The sequence below is a fragment of the Macaca mulatta genome, chromosome 5, assembly GCF_049350105.2.
Source record: "Macaca mulatta isolate MMU2019108-1 chromosome 5, T2T-MMU8v2.0, whole genome shotgun sequence".
Classification (NCBI taxonomy): Eukaryota; Metazoa; Chordata; class Mammalia; order Primates; family Cercopithecidae; genus Macaca; species Macaca mulatta.
This window is the reverse complement of record NC_133410.1, coordinates 177,351,319-177,372,383: the sequence shown is the minus strand read 5'-3', so window position 1 is coordinate 177,372,383 and position 21,065 is coordinate 177,351,319. Positions and strand designations below refer to the sequence as shown.

Here is a 21,065-nt window from a genome sequence, read left to right as displayed (position 1 = left end):
ACTCCCTGTTCCATCAAGCTGTATGGCATTCAGCAACACAGTTGCATTTTCCTAAGGGAGTACTCTAGAAATAAAGCCACTATCATGCAGGTTATTTACAAGTAAAAACATGGAGTCAGCCCAGTAGAGAAATGTTCCAATCGTGCGGCTCCAGGTCTGCCACATTCTGTTTATGACTTTGGATACTTCATTCATCCTTTCTGGGGTAGTTTTTCAACTTTAAGGTCCTAATAAACTTTTAGATTTTATGACCTGTCCTCTTTAGCCCTGTAAGATTTAAACATTATAAAGAACCTAATTTCAAAGAAACTGGTAAACTTGGACAACTAAACAAGTCCAAGTATGGTGCTTATTTGTGTGTGTGTATATATATATATATATATTAACCTTATGCATATGCTGTTTTCACACCTATTTCAACTGTTTTTGAAAAATGTATATATCAGTTTTTGGAAAACAGAAGAAGATTTTAAAGGCATTTGAGAGGCAGATAAAAACAATTCCATGGTAAATCTTCTTACAAAAGGAATACTTTATTCTGTGAATAATCTGTGAATATTCTGTCAACTAACTGGCTAACACTAATTGTATTTTTTTTTTCTTAAGACAGATATACCTATAGATAAATTCTACCCAGATCAAGACAAAAATAGCTTTTAGGTTTTATGTGTCTCAAAATAGCTTCTATGGGGCTAGAGTTGGATGTGGTCCTGCTATAATGCTTTCCCTTAAAGGAAACATGCAAACTGTTTCAGTGGTAAGTGGCCAATGTTCTGTTAGTAACCCTTTCCCCTCTTTCTGCCACAGCTCTTTGGATGTTTTGGCCTGATTTTGTAAATCTTCCAAAAATTCACTTGACATTTCATTCAAATATGAAGATAGGGTTGTGCTATGCTCAGCAGTCCCGTGGCTTTTCTCTGCCCTCATTCTTGATATCTCTGCAGCTCTGACAATGGGCTCACCCACTCCACCTTTCTTGAAGCACTCTTCTCCCTTGACATCACTAACATAACTCTCCTTGTTCTACTTCTGGGACTGTGCCTTACTTCCTTCACTAGTTCTTCTCCATCACTCTAAATATGGGTATCCTACCAAGATCTAAACTTTATGTTCCTTTTGCACAAGGAGTTAGTCAACTGCATCACTCTCGCTCCCTGATCTCTTTAACCCAGCCCTCAGTCCTGAATTCCATTATCCACTTCCGTGTAATATAAATGTGCTACTTCACTTCAAACTTATGTCTAGACAGAGCTGCTCTCATCCTGACCTAACTTGTCTCCCTAAAATAATATCTGATATTTAAGATACCCATAATTTGGCCTCAAACAGTCCTAACAATCTTATCTCCAACTAATGCTGCTCTATCTCTACCTTTTCATTCTTCTAAGTTTGTTACTCTTATTGTTTCCCAGACTGACTTTGAGTTTTCCTTACTGTTGGCCTCTTCTCATACACTGCCCTCTTTTGGAAGGCCACCCCCACCAATTTCTCTCCATCCACTGTCTTCATCCTTTTGTGCCCATTTCAATGCCCATTTCTTCTTGAAGCCCTCCCTAGTAACATCTAGCAGTTCTTACTCCCTCCTCCATACTACTCCAGCCCACAAGGCCGGCATGGTACTGTCAGCTTGGCAGTGGCATTATCATCTCACACACCAGCCCAGATCGCCCAGAGCCAGATGTGTTCTATCTTCTTATTACAGTATTTTGCACATAGATGTCACTTACTACCTGTCAAAAGATTGCCAGGCATCCTTTTGTGTGGAATACAGAAAAGGGAAATGCATCTTCTAATAAAGGAGATATATATGTATCAGAGCTCTTATAGTAACAGTACTTACATATTTCTGGCTTGTTAGTATCCAAAATGTGAAACTCCCAAACCCGAGTGAGAGGGTTTGTGAACCTGGTAATGCAGCTCCTAATTTGGCATCTGTGAGGCACTCCATCATGTTCCAGGCAGTGGCAGCCTGTACCAGTGCCCATTTTCCATTTTATTTGGTTATCATCAGTCAAAAGTGCAATAAGTTTATGTTTACCTTGAAGAGAAGTGCCTCGGGGATATTTTCAGTACTTGGTGAGAACTTTAGTCATCTCTAGGCAGTTCTTTGATAGGACCCATTCTTCCCATCCTGCACTGTTCTACAGCCACTTTTTCAAAACATAGACTGTATCCTGAGATAACAAAGTTGGTCCCTATACAGAGAGAGGAAACAGCTCCCTTGTGTGTCCATTGTGTAGTGTAGCAAGTCATAAAGGACCGGACAGAGTGTTTCTAACAAGGCCGCATTGAATGCCTGTGTTGGGGCTGGAATCTAAAGCACTGATGTCTGCTTGGAACATCACACTGATGTCTGTATTCATTTTTCAAGTGTTGTGAAGTGCTGCCAGGAATTGCTTATGGCTGATACTAAGTTAAAGAACGTGTAGGTGGAGGTCATGCTTTATTTCTGGAAGGAGAATGAGGCCACTGGTTGAATGCATGGCAGTAAGCATTCACACAAGCAAGTAATGACTCACTAGTAGGTGGAGAATTGAATGAGTTTCTTCTTAAAGTCAATTTCCTGAAACTCCAAGTGTGGCAGACATCTGTTTTTATTCTCTACCATTCTTCTTTCATCTGGTAACCGCACTCCTCCCTCCCTTTACAGATCTGCTTCTACCCTATTCCTTGTGGGCCACAATCTTCTCGCCCTTGGTTGCAGGGTGAGCATGTGATCCAGGACTAGTCAACTGTTATATGGCTTCAGCAAATTATCCAAGGATAAGTATATAATCCAGGTCAGGCCAATCAGAGCCTTTCCCTGGGACTTTTCATACTGAAGATGGAAGGGAAATGTGTCTAAAAGAATAGAATCACCTAGAGTTCCTGGCCATCACGGAAGGGTCTACAAAAAGGAAGCTAGTACATAAAAAACAGCCAATTCCTTATATAAAAGAAAAAGGGAGAGAGGCAGTTAAAATTGGAATACTATTTTAGCAGCTGGATCCAGATAACCCTCAGACCAGTTTTATCTCAGAATTTTTCTTTTTCTTCTTTTTTTTTCTTTCCACTTAAACTAGTTCAAATGGTCTCTTAACACTTTTTAGAAAGTGGCCTTGGAAACCAGTAAGTCCCATTTCCTTATTTTACGATATGCCAATGGAAACACAGGGAGATCAAGAAATTGCTGTTATTAGCTGGTTGGTACCAAAGGCCCAACAAGAACATCTTGCTGGTAAGAACAATACAAAAATTAATCTAATAGCACTATCAGAAGTTGATGAATCAATAAATGGATGAATTCATATATTGTTCATAAACTTGTGAAAGAAACCACCAGAAGGGCTAAAAACAAATAGTTTAAAGTGTTTACCTCTGGAAAGTAAGACTAGAATGAGGTGGAGGGAGGACATGTTTTATTTTTGCATTTTCTCTCTTCTATACTGTTTGACTGTTGACTACGTGCATATAAAAAAATATAGTGCTCAAAAAGACTCTTAAAACATAAAACTCCAGAAGTTTGTAACTTAAAGAAGGTCTTAGACAGTTACAAAATATCCTGGAGGCCTGAGAAGGGTATCCATTCATCCATTTCCTGTGTTTAAAGCCACCAGGGGAGGTCTTTTCCAAAGAATTTCATCAAGCATGACTATTCCTACTACTACTGCCAGCCCCAACAGTGTCACCACTATCTAGTGATGAGAGCTAACTGTTATAGAGCACGTACTATGTACCAAACACCATTCAAAGCACTTTATCCATCTAAACTCATTTAATCTTTATAAAAACTCTAGGAGAGAGGCCACTTTTATTATCTCCATTTTACAGATGAGAAAAGTGAGGCACAAAGATATATAGTAAGTTGTCCAAGATTATGCAGCTGGAAAGAAGTGGAGATGGGATTTAAACTGAGGAGCTCTGGCTCATGACCATGATGTTACCACATCTGTAACCAAAGCACCAGGACTTATCTCGTATTTACCACATGCAGTGTGACTTCCTCAGATACAGCGGACCTTTCTGATTTGGGCTCCACTCAAGACTATGGCTCTAAGTCTGCCCCTCCTATCCTCTGTTTCTTGGTTACTGAGATATAGATATTGCAATGGCACCCGAAACAGCTATAGAGACAGCCAGGCTATGTTCTGAACACATTCCATACATATAACTTTAGGTAGTTATATCTTATATGCTATGCTTAAAAATATTTATTGGAAAAACTATAACAATGTACAAAGCAACCTGAAGGAGTTGATTTTGAAACTAAGAAATTAAATTTGCTTCCAGAATTTCTTATTTCAGCATAAGTACCATCAACTAGCACTCATTATATTGAGAAACTAATGAGTTGTTGGTCTGTACTAGCCAAACATCATGTATTTACAGCTAAATATTGTACTTCCAAAATGTGAACAGGAAGATGAAACCAATTAATACAGGTTCTTACTTCATATTTTCCAAGTATAATATTAATTTGAATTTCTGAGAAAAATCAAGAGACATATATCACATAAGGGCAATAAATACTACCGTGGAATTTCATGGTATGGAAGTTCCTACATACTTATGGTTTTGTCCTTCACTCTCCTTCTTGAACACAATGTTTGTGGTAGAAAAAAATAAATACAAGAAGAATTATTTCGAAAATAATTGGATTTGAATTCTTAAAAATAGCTTGGTATTTATTTATGTGTTTGTTTATGAATAACACAGGGTCTTGCTCTGTCACCCAGGCTGGAGTGAAGTGTGTCATCTTGGCTCACTGCAGCCTCAAACTGCTGGGTGTGTGCCACCACACCCAGTGGGATTTTTTTTTTTTTTTTAAGTACAGACAGGGTCTCACTGTGTTGCCCAGGCTGGTCTCAAACTCCTGGGCTGAAGCAGTCCTCTCACCTTGGCCTCCCCAACTGCTGGTATTACAGGCATGAGCCACCACACATGGCCTAAATAGCTTTGTTTTTAAATCACTGACAGCCCCTTTTAGCATCTCCTGCCATTGGGCTACTTTGTGCTTTCCCTGGTAGAAGTGACTGTGCCACCAATTATCTGTGTGGCCTTGACTAAATCATTCTCGGTCTGACTTTCTTCATATCTTTGCAGTATAGTTGGATTATTTTTAAATAGTCCCCTTTAAATATTTTTAAAATGTGCCCATGCTATAAAATTCACTCTTTAGTCTTTCAAGATTGTACATCTGAATATCACTAATATTACTCATCTGTTATGCTGTTCCATCTCTTGAGATACTGTATCACTAAATATGATGCAATTTAGAAACATTATATCACATGGTGAACACTATAAAGATTACTTTTCAAATTTCTATTAAGATAGGCCTATAACTGAAGAACTAAACATTTCTGAATAAATAATAACAATGTAGCCAATAACGTTTTCTACATATTTTGGTCTTGCAATCAATGTGAGGAATGCACATTTGGATCTGGATTCTCAGAGTAATTTACTTCCTCTTACAAGTCTACCATTGCTAGTTTAAATGCTAATGGCTGAGATATACAAGCCAAGGGGTTTGTGGTATGAATGCAGGGCTTGACTGATCACCAGACTCCCTTCCCAACCTCTCATCTGAAGAAGGAGAAAGTTCTTGAAAAAGCTCAAAAATGCATTTTGGCAAGCTCAAGAGATGCAGCTTAGCAGCATGAATTAAGAGACTTGTGACTGTGGAAAAGAACAGTAAATTTTAAATGGCTTTGGCCCTTCTTAGCTTTTGACCAGCTGACCTTGACATTCCTTAGAGGCCAAAGGATGAGATGCAGTGAAGACAGTGCTGCCTAGCCATTTCCCCTCAGGAGGCAGAACCAGTCCTTCCAGCAGCAGATGAAGTCTATCCAGTGTGTCTTGGGGAGAACTGTAATAAATGAGGTTCCCTCCCTGAGAAATTACTAAAACCACAAAAATAATTTCTTAGATGAAACAGCTCAATTATCTAATGTAATTACTCCTAAGGAAAAAATGAGAGAAATTTATCATAGTTATATGAAGTTTCCAATGTGGTTATATATGACTGTGTATAGTCCACAGTTATTCATCTGGCGTTCTATCAAACAGAGTTTTCTATAATATGGTATCTGTGACTGTTTCCAATACAATAAAAATGCTGTAAAATCTTGAAATGCTTTTCAAAAGAATACTTTATAGAATAGCATGTACAGCTGTAGTATTGAGCTTATTTTGCTGTACTTTATTAATCTTTTCCAAAACATGTAAATAATGAAGTTTGTTGCACACCACATCTGGATTTCATGATTATTCTGTAAGACTTATACAATAGATGGCCCTTCATTTAGGGAAGTTGTATATACACCAGAATGTACCTTTTCTTTTTAAGATTTAAAACAATGGAAAAAGCCACTGAAGTATGTATAGTATCTGTGTGCCGAGATACACGGGAAAGCATGGATCGTGTGGATGGAAGGAACCGGGATCATCTCATCCAGCTGAGTAATAAGTACGTTTGGTGCAGTGCCACACAGGAGGCCAGCAGCAGAGCCCGGAGTAGTAACTGGGTTTCTTCACTCTTAGCCTCTCAAGTGATGAGACCAAGGTGAGATCTCCTTTCACTAAAAGGCTTAATCTTTTAAATAACTGAACCAGAAAGTCATTTCTAACAAGAATACAGATAAACATTACAAAGAACACAGAAAAGATATGTTCAAAATCTGTCAGGTTCCAACAAGGGATACTTTTTCCCTGAAGAGAGAAGATGAACCATTGCCTAGAAGTAATGTGTAGCTGACTGTCCAGCGGTTCTATGTCTGAGTAACACAGTCTCATCACTCATGTGTATGTGTGCATATATACGTGTCTATGACTATAGTGGTATCAGCAATCATGCATATTTTCAAGCTTAAATATGATGAAATTGTTAAAGGACTATAATCCTAAGTAAAACAAATACAGAGTATACTTAATTACACTTCTGTTCCCAACTTGTCCTTTTAGGCATGATCTTATCTCTTGATTGTGGCCACCAGTAAAGAACAGCATATCTCTAATCTCAGAAGCACAAGGAGTTCATACAGGAAACCAAGATTAGTAAGTATTTTTGTGGTGAATACCTTTTGAATAAGACAGGATTAATGTAACAGTTAAAAGTATAGAAATAGAAAAGTTACGAATTTACCAGTGATTTTTTTCTTTGCTGTGGACATTTGTTGATCTTTAAAATATATCATGGGAGTAAATAAAACATCTATAGAATTTACAAAAATGTCAAAATGAACCAGAAGACATTAAAGTCATTCATGATACATGTTAATGACCTAATAGAGGAAACTTTTTTTTTTCCTTTCAGGAGCATCATGCTATCATCTTTCAAAATTACTATGCAGGATCGGTGGAACACTGGGCACTGATGGAGTGGGCCCTGCATCCTTCACTGCTTCCTCATGGAGGGATCTCCAGGAAGGGGGCCCTCTTTGCCTGTCTCCTCCCTTTGTGGCGAATATGGGTGGGGGATGGATCTGGGCATGCTCAGATCAGCCCCTCCCTTGCTCTTCTCTCTTTGGATCTTGCTTGCAATCAGAGGGCTTTTTCTTCCTGTTTTTTGGAGGGTGGGATCTGCGTGGAGCTGTTCTGCCTGTGACTGGGTGTTAGTATGCTTAGCTCACGGTGAAGAATAAGACAGCTCATGAGGCCCAGCAGTACATCCTCTTTCTCCTCTGAGTTCTCCCCAGTACAAATCTGGTGCTTGGATCTCTTTCTGACTCCTCAGTTTATCTGTCAAATGGTTCCAAACTTGAGTAGGGAGAGAGGATCATCCCCTGTCAAATGTACACTATTCATGCACTTTCATGGCGTAAAAGAACCCTAGACACGTGGGCTCCCTTGCTAATTGCACCTTCAAAGCAATAGTCATTATTTAGCATTTATCGGAAGAGGCTGGCCCCAGCTCTGGTGAAGGGCAGAGAAGGTGTGGGTGGCCTCACACGTTCTCAATGTCACAAAATGATAGCATTAAACAGACCCACTCCCTCATGGAAGGCAATGTGACGACCTTCTATTGATATTGCAACATGTGTCTCTGGCAGCAGGATCTCAGTCCTTACGTAAGGGATATGGGATGACTTCCTCCACTTCATGTATATGCTCTCCCTAAGCAGATCTGGCAGATGCAAATTTATCCATATCTTTTCATTACCAATGAAGTTTTAGTATCCACATCCCGTCTTTGTAACCCTTTTTATTTCAGCTGATCTAAATAATTAGTTCAGATTTACCCTGGCAAATGGCTTTTACCATTGTTAGTTTCTTACCTTATAACAAAATACTGCCATCAAGTTTTGATTACGAAAATGGCTGAAGGCAAGGGACCACATGAGAGAGTGCAATCAACAACACGGTCTTTTTGCCCAACAGAATTTGACATTTTTGGCTTAGAGAATTAAAGCACAATGACTGTTCCTGAAAATCAGCACAGTAGTCATAATAAAACTTTTTTCTTGGCTGGGCACAGTGTTGCATGCCTGTAATCTCAGCACTTTGGGAGGTTGAGGCGGGAGGATCACTTGAGCCCAGATCTTGAGACCAGCCTGGGCAACACAGTGAAACCTCGTCTACGCTAAAAATTTTAAAAAAAATTAGCCAGGTGTGATGGTGTGAGTCTGTAGTCCCAGCTACTTGCTTGAGCCCAGGAGAACAAGGCTGCAGGCAGCCACCATCACACCACCACACTCCAGACTGGGTGGCAAAACAAGATCCTGTCTCAAAACAAAGCAAAACAAAACAACCTTTTCTTTTTAAAGTTGAACTCCTTATTATAACTGCAGACATTTCTATACAATATTTCTTTTTAATCTCTTTTGAAATGAAATCCTATTTTTAAAAGAATACACATGATTAAATAAAAACAAAAAACCCCTCCAAACCCTATTGGATTTCCAGCCTCAGCTCACAGCTGATACCTTATACAAAAGTTAACTAGTATCAGTCTCCGACAGGCCAGGGATGGTGGCTCAGGCCTGTAATCCCAGCACTTTGGGAGCCTGAAAGGGGAGGATCGCTTGAGCCCAGAAGGTTGAGACCAGCATTGGCAACAAAGTGAGACCCAGTCTCTACAGAAAACTAAAAAATTAGCCGGGCATGGTGATGCATGCCTGTAGTCCCAGCTACTTGGGAGGCTGAGATGGGAGGATCAAGTGGACTCAGGAGGTCATGATCTTACGGCCACTACACTCCAGCTTGGGGGACAGAGTGAGACCCCAGCTCTAAAAAAATAAAAATAAAAAAAACAAAAAAATCTTCAACATAAATGTGAATCTAAAACTGTAAAATTTCAAGAAGGAATCACAGGAGAAAATCTTTGTGACCATAAGTTAGGTAAAGATTTCTTAGATAAGACAACAAAATGGTGATCCATAAGGGAAAAAAAAATTGATGCATTGGGGCTTCATCAAAATTAAAAACCTCTGCTCTTCAAAATGCAAAAGAAACAAAGAGAACACTGAAAAGTACATCTTCATCTCTTACTTTTTCTTCCCAGTCCAGTTTCCCTCTCCGGCATCAACCAAATACTATTACCATTTCTTGAGTTCCCTCCTAAGCTACCCCATACATAATAAGCATATAGATACATACTGTACGGTGGTTCTAGTGCTTTTTTACTGAGTTTTTTTTAAACACAAAACTTCCATATTCAATAGATTTATTTGATTATTCAGTGTAGTCCTACACTCCCAACAGCATTCACTGGTCATCCATGTAGCTGAGGCAAAATTCTTTGGAAGGAATTAGTTTTGAAGTTTACTTAAGCAAATATGGAAATAAAACATTAAAATCTTTAATTTGTTTGCCTTAGTAAAAACAAACAAAAATATTTCCTAAGTTATCAGCTCACTGTGTATTATTTCGGCCATACTTCATATTTTAGCTATGTCAGCTGTGGTATCCTGGGAGAAAGATGTTGTCATCTGGGGCCTCACACCAAAATATTATTTGAAGTACATAGAAACCAGCTTCTTCAATTTCTTTGGGTATTGTGTTTTTAAATAATGAAATTCTCTCTTAAAGAAAAATGAGGATCTCTTTAGTCACGTTGAGGACTAGAGGGAAGTATTTGCCTCAGGCTGGATTTTTTGTTTTTTGAGACCCTGTCACCCAGACTGGAGTGCAGTGGCACGATCTCAGCTTACTAGAACCTCCGCCTCCTGGGTTCAAGCGATTCTTGTGCCTCAGCCTCCCAAATAACTGGGATTACAGACGTGCGCCACCAGGCACAGATAATTTTTATATTTTAGTAGAGACGGGGTTTCACCATGTTGGCCAGGCTGGTCTCAAACTCCTGACCTCAAGTGATCTGCTCACCTTGGCCTCCCAGCGTGCAGGATTACAGGCTATTGCCACTGTGCCTGGCTCTCAGACTGAATTAAAATCACCGTTCACACTCCACAGCACAACTCACTTCCCAGATGATTCACTCAACTATTGGAGTGAGCAAGAAGAGTACTCCCATCTCTATTATCTTGTTTTATTTACTTCACAGCATTTATTATTGAAATGATTACATTGATGTATTTGTTTTTAGACTTTCTGCCTCTGCCCCGACTCCAGCCCTGGGAATCAGAGGGGGCTTCTGTCCAGCTGCACATGGCTGTGGTTGAAGATCTGGAATCAACAGATCCTTCTCCACCAAATCAACTCCACTTCTACCACTGGGATTGGCCCTTATTACTGTTATCTGGTTTGTACATTCAGCAGCAGTTTTCAGACATGAAAAGATAAGAGATGAGCATTTAGATTAATTACCATCAATTCTGCAGCACTGGTTCGGGTGTAAAGGTTGTGTGTTTACCTAATTTCACATCCTCCAGACCTGCACTGTCCCACTATGGTAACTGTTAGCTACATGTAGCTATTAAGTGCTTGAACAGTGGTTAGTCAGAATTGAGATGTATTGTAAGTGTCAAATACACAGCAGATTTAAAAAATATAGTTTAAAAAGAGATTGGAAAATGATCTTGACTAATTTTTATATTATTTACATGTTAAAATAATATTTTGAATATATTGGGTTAAATAACATGTACTATTAAAATTAATTTCTTTTTCCCTTTTAATGTGACTACTAGAAAACTGAAACTGCATACATGGTCTGCATTTATGGTGGTTCACATTCTATTTCTACTGTACAGCGCTCCTTGAGGCCTAGTTCTAAAACTTCCCTCACTTCTCACAAGGGTTACTGTCTGTCTGTGCTACTAGAGGTTCGCCAGATGCTCTACTGAACAGGAATCAACTGCAGAGCCTCAGAATATAAGAACGTGGTCTCTGAGGGACCAATATTTGGGGCAGCAGTGATAGATTTGTCCATGATAGTGGCAAAAAGTTGTCCTCCAATTTTTTTACAAGTTTGCTAACGTATTTGCTGACCTCCCATCAAGTAATATTAGAAATGATTCTAAGATTGCATTTCTCAAACCTTTCCACTCTTCTAAGACATTCACACATGCTCAGCATGTCTGGGGCACCATCGGTGCTACCCATATGCAGATGAGAGCCCTCCATCTCCAGCAGAGCCTTCTCCTTCAGGCAGTGAGAGAAGACTCCGTTTCCATAGAGAGGCTCATCCTATTCAGATCAACTACAAGGCCACAGTTGTATAGGAGTCAGTCCTGCCAGCAGCCGTGAGCATGGATAACTATCAGTCATGGGGAGGAAGCTGTCCGCTCCGAAGACTTAGGGTAAAAGGCAGAAGATAGCAGGCTGTGGGGTGGAGATGAATTTGACTTTTCTCTCACGTGAAACGCAGCGTAAGCCCTGAGTCACGCAACAGAGCAAAGCAAAAATGTAACACGTTGACGAGAGGAGGGAATGACCAATTATAATGCTGAGGTTTTACGTTTAAATGCTACAAATTTGATTTTTCTCCAGTTTATAAATATGTTTAAATAAAAGTCGTAATGCAAAAGTACAAAAATGATAGTCTACCGTCTTAAGACGCACAGACTGTTTTTATATTTAGAGTAAGGTGAGGGGGATGGAAGTGAATCTAGATTGAATAGTGCCAGACAATGGGCAGAACATGACTCTTAAACACACATTATCTTTCTTCTAAGAAACTACTATTGCTTCCTTCTAAAAGCCTGCTCTGGATTTTTTTTTTTTTTGAGACTGGGTCTCATTGTGTTGCCCTGATTGGAGTGCAGCGGCGCAATCACGGCTCACCGCGCCTCGACCACCCAGGCCCAAAGTGATCCTTCCACCTCAGCCTCTCAAGTAGCTGGAACCACAGGTATGTGCCACTGTGCCCAGCTATTTTTTTTTTTTTTAACTTTTGTAGAGATGGGGTCTCCCTGTGTTGCCCAAGCTGGTCTCCAATTCCTGAGCTCAAGTGATTCTCCTGAGTTGGCCTCCCAAAGTTCTGGGATGACAGGCATGAGCACTCTGGAAAGTTAATACAATCTTCTGAACCAAGGTATGATTATTAGTTATCTTTTGACCCAGAAACCAGTATCTCAGAGAAACGTGCCAAAGTAAAAAGATTACAATGGATACTTTCTTCACACGCGAAATAAAAGGTAGCATCTTAATAAAAGTATTTATGCTTGATCAAACTTCATAAAAACAGGATGCCTGGAAAAATATCTTCCAGCGCATTTATGAGTGTATAACTTAAAGAAAAAATGCCCCCTGATGTACTAATTTTGTGTGGCTAAATATAGTTAGCAGCCCTCATGCTTCATAGCGCATTTTCCCCTGGAATTCAGCTAATATAAATAAAACAAAGAAGGGAACCTGGACCCCCTCCATGAACATTACATCATTCTTCCTTATTAGGAAAACTTCTTCAAATCTGAAATTTTGCTCTAAATAATCAGAGTTTCTATTTCTCAGTGAGTAACAAGGCAGGGGGCTGCCGTCATCAGAAGTGTTGCTGTGTGGGGAGCAATGTGTGGTGACGTACAGGCTCGTTTGAACAGTGATGTTTCCAACAGTAGTAATAGTAACACCAGGGAAAGCATTAAGGTGCATTTAGGAAAGCGCATGTAATTCTCTCCAAATTTTTGCTTTCTATATATTTTTGGATATATGCCTGTGTTATGGTAAACAGAAAGACGAGAAAGCAGAAATTCTTAGGTTCTTTTGTAATACTGGTTCTGACCAAAGATTTTTGTATCTGATTGATCTTAATTAACAGGAGGATGCAGTGGTTAAAAATCTAAGGCAGACCTGCCGCTGCTCCCTGAAACACACTTGAGTTTCCTCTTAAGTGATGTCTAATTTGTTAGACAACTTTAGGTTATCTATTTTTGCTCTCAGCCCTCAGCATATTAACATGCTAGTTGATCTAGGCTTCTTGGTATGAAAGGTAAGATTTATGAAGTTAACGTGTACATGTAAAGTAAAAATCAATTAAAACAAACATCTTCTTTAAACATTACCTTTCCATGGCTTTAAACAGGGCTGTTTATCAGTTTGCTAATTCTACCTGGTGTTTCACCTTTCTTTCATCTTGACGTAAGGACTATTCTCATGAAAAATAAGTAAAAAAGAGTTGGAAAAAACAGTTCTAAATGTGAAGTCCACAATGGTGTTGACGAAGCTAATACCATATCCTAAAACAAATAATTTATAAATAAACAATCCTGAGATGCAATGGAGCATTAGCATAATGTGCTAATGCAAACAATGAAGCCTTCTTACCGAGTGCTGCCTCTGACAGGCTGTACATACCAGCCCGCTCACCGAGTTCTCATGCGACACTTTGGCTAGCTAACAAAATCAGAGTAGTCAATCGCACTGTTCATGAAAACATGGAGGGCGAGGAATGGCCATGAGAGAAGGGGTTGTCGAGAGAAGGAAGACTGGTCTAGAAAATATGAGGATGGTTCCAACAGTTACAAGTTTATACTTCTAAATCTCTTTTATTTCTGAACGTTTCTAACATTTATGTTTTCAAAAGAAAGAAAAACAAATATGCCTTGTGCTTTGTGCTCGGTTAATTGGACTGCTGGATGGTTCTCACTGTTTCCCATAAAGGGGCCCTGCCCTGGCAAATTGGGAAAGCGTTTCTATTCAAGGACTCCAAGAACTTCCCAGTTCCAAAGGACCCTTCCATCCTCTAGGAGTTTTATTCATGTACTTCTTAACTGGTTTAGGAATGAAAGGTAATGCTGTACTTCTTAGGCATGTAGGCTCTGGAGTTACACTGCCTGTGTTTAAATTTTAGACTCTATTATTTACTGGCTGAGTTTCTTTGATCACTTAATTTTTCTGAACCTGTTTCTTCATCTTTAAAATGGGGGTCATATATTTCTCAAAGGAAGACATAAAAGCAGCTGACAAACATGAAAAAATGCTCAGCATCACTAATCATCAGAGAAATGCAAGCCAAAACCACGATGAGATGCCATCTCACACCAGACAGAATGGTTATTATTACAACGTCAGAAAACAACAGCTGCTGGCCAGGATGTGGAGAAAAGGGAGTGCTTATACACTGTGGGAATGTAAATTAGGCCACTATGGAAAGCAGCTTGGAAATTTCTCAAAGAACTAAAAATAGAACTACCATTAGACTCAGCAATCCCAGTACTGGGTATATACCTAAAGGAAAATAAATCATTCTATCAAAAAGCCCCACATGGTACATGTACGCTCTCTCATCATAGCACTGTTCACAACAGCAAAGATGTGGAACCAGCCTGGATGCTATCAATGGTGGACTGGATAAAGAAAATGTGGTACATACACACCACAGAATACTATACAGCTATAACAAAGAGCAAAATCATGTCCTTTGTAGCAACATGGATGCAGCTGGAGGCCATTATCCTAAGCAAATTAAACCAGGAACAGAAAACCAAATACCTCCAGATAAGTGGGAGCTAAACACTGTACACACGAACATGAAGATGGCAACAACAGACACTGGGTACTCCAAAAGCCGGGAGGGAAGGAGGAGGGGAGGGGCTGAAAAACTTCCTCTTGGGTACTGTGTGCTCCACCTGGGTGAGAGGATCAATGGAAACCCAAACCTTAGCATCATGAATATACCCTTGTAACAAACCTGCACGTGTGCCCAGTCAATCTAAAATAAACAAAATGGGGGTCCATCATAGCACTTACCTCCTAGACTGTGAAGATGAAATGTGTTAGTACATATAAAGTGTTTTGAGCAATGTTCGAGCATGTCTTCAGTAAATGTGAGCTATTAGTATTCAGGATGGTCGTGTAAATAATTCATTGTCCAAATGTGGGCCCTTTAATCAGGGACACAGGCTGAACTACATAGAACTCTAGACGACTGGCAGATTGATCGTCCTGGGGAAAAGGGAACGTGTAGCCATCCCATTCACATTACATAATGTCAAGGTCACACACTGCACAGACAGACTGAGTTACCAAAATTAACAAAATTTGTGTATCACTGGGTACTAGAGTGTATAAGAGATCAGATGGAATAAGAAAGCCTTAATTAAAAAATCATGAATTATAATTTAAAGCATTTAAGATAGACCGACCACTTACATGTTAATCACTCATTTTGCTGAACTTAGAACATTCCTTTTCAGGCCGGGTGAGGTGGCTCACACCTGTAATCCCAGCACTTTGGGAGGCTGAGGTGGGTGGATCATGAGGTCAAGAGATCGAGACCATCCTGGCCAACATGGTGAAACCTTGTCTCTACTAAAAATATAAAAATTAGCTGGGCGTGATGGCATGCGCCTGTAATCTTAGCTACATGGGAGGCTGAGGCAGGAGAATTGCTTGAACCCCAGAGGTGAAGGTTGCAGTGAGCCGAGATCTCGCCACTGTACTCCAGCCTGGCAACAGAGTGAGACTCCGTCTCCAAAAAAAAAAAAAGGAACACTCCTTTTCAGCATTATCCCAAATATATTGTCAAGTTTAAATTATTTTTACAGTGTTTTCATCCTTCTTCATGGCCTCCTTCCCACAAATATCAGGAAAATGGGAACTGATGAGGAGAGTAACATTAAATAAAAGGGAAGTACAAGTAATTTTATTGTTGTGCTCAGCACAGACGGACCCAATTACAGTTCTATAAGTACCTAGGTTGCTTCCCTTCTGAGCTGGGGAACAGTCTCCTGGTACACTGTCATTGTGGAAACAGAGAAAACACATCTGTTAAAAATGAGCTTTAGTGGAAAAAATTCAGCTGGCATTCTCTTTTCCTCTCTGTCGTCCTTTTTAATAGCACTCTTATGTAAGGTCGTTACTATATATAGTAAGAACAGGGAGCTGTGATTTGACCTGTACAGAGGCAGTCAGATGTGGGCCATTTCCTACCATTTCCTACCTTTGTGGGCCCAAAGGCAGCTGAACCTGCTGGACAGCAGGAGCAGCGGCACCAGGAATCCTTGCCCTTTGAGACCTTGGCACGGCTGCATTGCTGTTCTCTTCTTGCATCTTCAGCCTCCCACCTATAAAATCGGCACAAGGCCTACTTCTGACCTAACTCATTGGGGATGCCTGTGGAACCTCAGAGAACATCTGGGAAACATTTTTTTGGCTTTGTCAATAATGCGTATTTTTCCTCTGTATATCCATCCAAGATTTACGCAAGAGTTAGAATTCTAACATTCCAGTCTAAGAAACCTAGACCGTCCTACCATCCCTGACCAACTTGTCCAAGCAAGATAATTGCTTGTTTATTGCAGTTACTACCAGTCTTGCTCAAGAGCAGAGTTCACATCTATTCTGTTCAACAATGTATTGTCTTAGATACAGCGTACAGTCCATGAATGAATGAACGACTCCATGAGTAAACAGAGGCAGCAGCAGCGAACATTTACTGAACACTTACTGGTGATTCCAGACCATTTAATCTTTTGGCACCTCTGTTTTCTCATCTATGTAATGGGGTAATAATAGAACCCACAGAGTAGGGCTGTTGCCGAGATTAAAAGAGAACAGTGCTTAGTTGTTACTGGAATCCTCTCTTCTTTAGTCGGTGGCACCATCCCTGATAATCCTGTTTCACAAGTCAGAACCGTAGGAGTCAGGCCTGCCTGTCCCCATCGGCCTCATCTCAACCACCACGAGTCCTGCCTTTCCCTCTCCTGCACTTCTCCCACACACTGTTCCCTTCCATGCAGCCAGCCAGTTTCAAAACGCACATGGAATCCTGTGACTCTTGACTTCCCTGTCCCCAGTGGCTTTCGCTTGCTCTTGGGATCAACTCCAAATTCCTTCACCTGGCCCGCCAGGCCTGGTTGCCCCCTGTAGCCTCTTCTTTTCTCCCTCCCACCCCCATTCTCAGAGTCTCAGCCCTTCCCTTCAACGTGCGATTCCTCCTGACTGCACACCTGTCTCTGTCTCCCATTTAGCCTTCACATGTCAGGTCAAACATCACTTCCTGAGGCTCTTTCCTCAGGCCTCCAAACCACACGAGGTCTTTCAGTTTCCTGCCCTCAAACGTTGTGGCACATTTTTTCACAGCATCTGCCACACCAGCATTCCCTACATGTCTTTTATCTGGTCTCTAGTAATTCCAGGCACCCAGGCCCTTGAGGGTCTTTTCTAGCTTTGGTAAAATGCAAGCTGGCAGGCAGGGTGCTGAGAGAGGAGTGAGTAAAGGCTGGTCTAGAGAGCATCTGAGAGCTTCTGTGGACTTCCTCTAGAGGGACCATTGGTCATCTGTAAACTAACCTGTATTTGACTTTTAAGGCCAAAATTTCTAAGGAAAAAAATTTCTGTACACACATGGGAAAAGCTAGTAATTATGCTGGCTAAAAGAAAAAGTAACTATGTGAGATGCTCATATATAAAGTCCTCTCAGATGTTGCTATCTCACTTCTCATTTTCCTATCAATAATTTTCCTATCGATTTCCTGTCAATAATGACTTTTCTCCCTTTACATTGCAATGTGGTTTCTTCTGTTTTTCCCAAATGGCTAAAATTATGAAAACTAATTTATTAGTCCTAAAAAGTAAACTTGACATTTTTTGGTAAAGTTTAACAGTAAATAAACAGTTAATATTACCAAAAACAACTGAGGCACGGAAAAGGGCAATTCCAGTGCAAAGTCTGCTACTCACTGATATCTGTCAAACATAAAATATTCTAAACACATCATATAGGTTTCTTGATATCCACACCTCGAAAGCATTAGAGGGAATTAAGAGAAATTGTAGCCGATTAACTCATCTAAAAGCCCACAAAAGCAGAATAAATCTAATTACCACAGCTTAAGGCAAATAATACCTCTTGCAAAATAACCAAAAAGTCAAACTTAAAGAGCAACTACACTCTTGTGAGCACTACTAACTTTGGGGATGGTTCTTTCTTTTTGAGACAGGGTCTCACTCTGTTGCCCAGGCTGGAGTGTGCAATGGCATAGTCACGGCTCACTGCAGCCTTGACTTCCTGGGCTCAAGCAATCCTCCTGCCTCAGCCTTCTGAGTAGCTGGCACTACAGGTGTGTTACCGCACCTGGCTAAGTTTTGAAGAGACAGTCTATGTTGCCCAGGCTTGTGTTTTTTGTATTTTCTTTTCTTTTCATTCTACCTTCTTGCCCAGCCCTCTCAGTGAATTTAACAAATACTGATTGAGCTTTTACTACATGTTGGGTGCCAGAAATTTAGTAGTGATCAAACAGACACAGCACTTGCCTTCATGAAGCCACATGAAGCCAGCAAGTACCATGTGGCCTAAAACAGAAGAAGTTTAACTGCACGAAAGCAGGGTGCTTTGTATTGCTGGGTTTGGTGTATATTTCTTTGCTATCTAGTTTAATATATTGAGCTTTACATCTGTGCAGCCTTGCATGTCCATATACCTTTGGCAGGCATTTCTAGTCAGGTGGCATGGGGCAAGGGGTGTGCTACGCTTTAAGTCCCTCATTTCTCCAGCCTGTCCAGGTAGTGTCTGTGTCTCCAGCTCACTCAGAAAGGCAGGAGACTTCCAGATTCACTCCACTGGTATCAAGAGTTAGGTTCTGGTGAGAGAGCTGGCAGAAGCTTCAGAGAACCTTGCGTCTTAGCCTCCTTTTTTTTTTTCTGCCCTTAACAGCAAGTTGTTGCCTCCATTTTCCAGGAGATCTCAGCACATTTCCAGGAGACCTGAAATGCGGTGGACTGCTTCAACATTAGATTATTTTGGTAGACAGGGACAGTATTTAGTGTAATGTCACCTATATGCTTATCAAATAGGGCTAAGAGAGTCATAATTATTTTAATGTCTAATATTAATGGTTCTTTAATAAATTACTTATTAAAGTTCCAAGGTATAAGTCTTTTAATAGAAACAGGTATCAGCCAAGCACGGTGGCTCATGCCTGTAATCCTAGCACTTTGGGAGGCCAAGGAAGGTGGATCACTTGAGGTCAGGAGTTCGAGACCAGCCTGGCCAGTTTGGTGAAATCCCGTCTCTACTGAAAATACAAAAATTAGCTGGGCGAGGTGGTGCTCGCCTGTAATCCCAGCTACTAGGGAGGCTGAAGCACAAGAATCGCTTGAACCCAGGAGGCGGAAGTTGCAGTGAGCCTAGATCGCGCCATTGCACTCTAGCCTGGGTGAAAGAGCCAGACTCCATCTCAAAAACAAAACGAAACAAAAAACAGGTTTGGAATGAATGCAAAAAATCTACAAGAGACTGGTCAGTTGTACTATTAAGTTATCGAACAGTTGTATCCTGCCTCTCTCTTCCATTTTATATATTTAAGTCACTTTTAATTTATGGGGGTATGGAGGAGAGACATACTCTGGAGATGGAGAAATTAAAAGCAAGCCAGACCGTGGGTCCACAGGCTCTGCGGCAGAGAGTAAGTGTTGGTGCAATTGGCAGGTTAGAGACACACGGGAAGAAGGGAAGAGGATGTAACTGAGACAAAGACAAGGAGGGAGACTGTAGGAGGCTGTGCATGTGCTGCTGGCCTGGGAGACGGCACCCACTGACCTCCTCTGGCCTCTCAGTCACACTTGGGCCAGATTAATTCATTCAGCAAGCTTTTCTTGCCTGTCCATGGAATGCCAGGTACTGAGCTAGTGTTCACGGACATATGCTAAGCAGCAGTAAAAAGTGCTTATTTTGTATAATACTCATCTACTTACTACCTAGCTAAAACTAGGACAGCATATTAGAAAGGAAAGATCTAGGCCGGGCGAGGTGGCTCACGCCTGTAATCCTAGCATTTTGGGAGCCTGAGGCGGGCGGACCACCTGAGGTCAGGAGCTCAAACCAGCCTTACCAACATGGAGAAACCTTGTCTCTACTGAAAATACAAAAATTAGCCAGGTGTGGTGGTGCATGCCTGTAATCCCAGCTACTCAGGAGGCTGAGGCAGGAGAATCGCTTGAACCTGGGAGGCGGAGGTTGTGGTGAACCAAGATTGCACCATTGCACTCCAGCCTGGGCAACAAGAGCGAAACTCCGTCTCAAAAAAAAAAAAAAAAAAGAAAAGAAACGACAGACTTAGAAATTATATGAGTGAGAAAAGGAGACTGATTTTCCCGACAGTATACTGCATTTTTCCAGGCTTTTCAAACAGGTTTGCAATGTGAATAATCGTTATCTTTTAGAGGACTTCTATGAGGGATTTTAGTAGTGTAGGCCTGGACATACCGTATGAAAAACAAACCATTTTAGAGTCAGGGGAATGTTTCCCTCTTATCTTTTAAATCCTTGGTGGAGAGTAGGGACTGAAGGGAGAGCATTCACTCGTTCCAGGAGCCAGGTTGCAGGAGAAAGGCCTTTCACACAGGAGCGGCAGGGCTGAGGCCTCGCGAGCTAAGCCCACACTTGGTCTGGCAGATGACTTACATTTCAGGACCTAGGCCAATGAAGTTTCCTGGCTATATGTTAAGACAAAACTTTCCCTGCTTAAAGTCAGATCTTTCATTTCTTAGTATTGAGTACAAGGGAGGATTAAAGGAGTTTATTGCTTTAAAAATTAAGGAAACACCTGAAAAACTGGATAGGAGTTTATTCATTGTATTTTATGACACCAAAGATTAGCAAATGCATTTGTAAGTATACATAATAAAACAGAATAAATATAGCCTGGCATCTGTTTTAATGGAGGTAGCTTGGGGGTGAGAAGAGGGAATGGGGAAGAGAAGCTGGGGGCTGGCTCTGAATTCTTTATGAGCCCCCTGATGCA

General features: G+C 40.7%; 2 protein-coding genes across 19 annotated transcripts in view; one reads left to right on the top strand and one right to left on the bottom strand.

Annotated features, from left to right (window-relative positions):
• Positions 1–9,247, top strand: part of CBR4 (carbonyl reductase 4) — a 154,613-nt gene extending 145,366 nt beyond the window's left edge. The window contains exons 6-8 of the transcript XR_013417112.1: positions 6,332–6,547; positions 6,946–7,038; positions 7,298–9,247. The gene's annotated coding sequence lies outside the window, so the exon portion shown is untranslated. The remainder of the gene's footprint in view (positions 1–6,331; positions 6,548–6,945; positions 7,039–7,297) is intronic.
• Positions 1–21,065, bottom strand: part of PALLD (palladin, cytoskeletal associated protein) — a 434,582-nt gene that overhangs the window by 56,359 nt on the left and 357,158 nt on the right. The window lies entirely within an intron of this gene.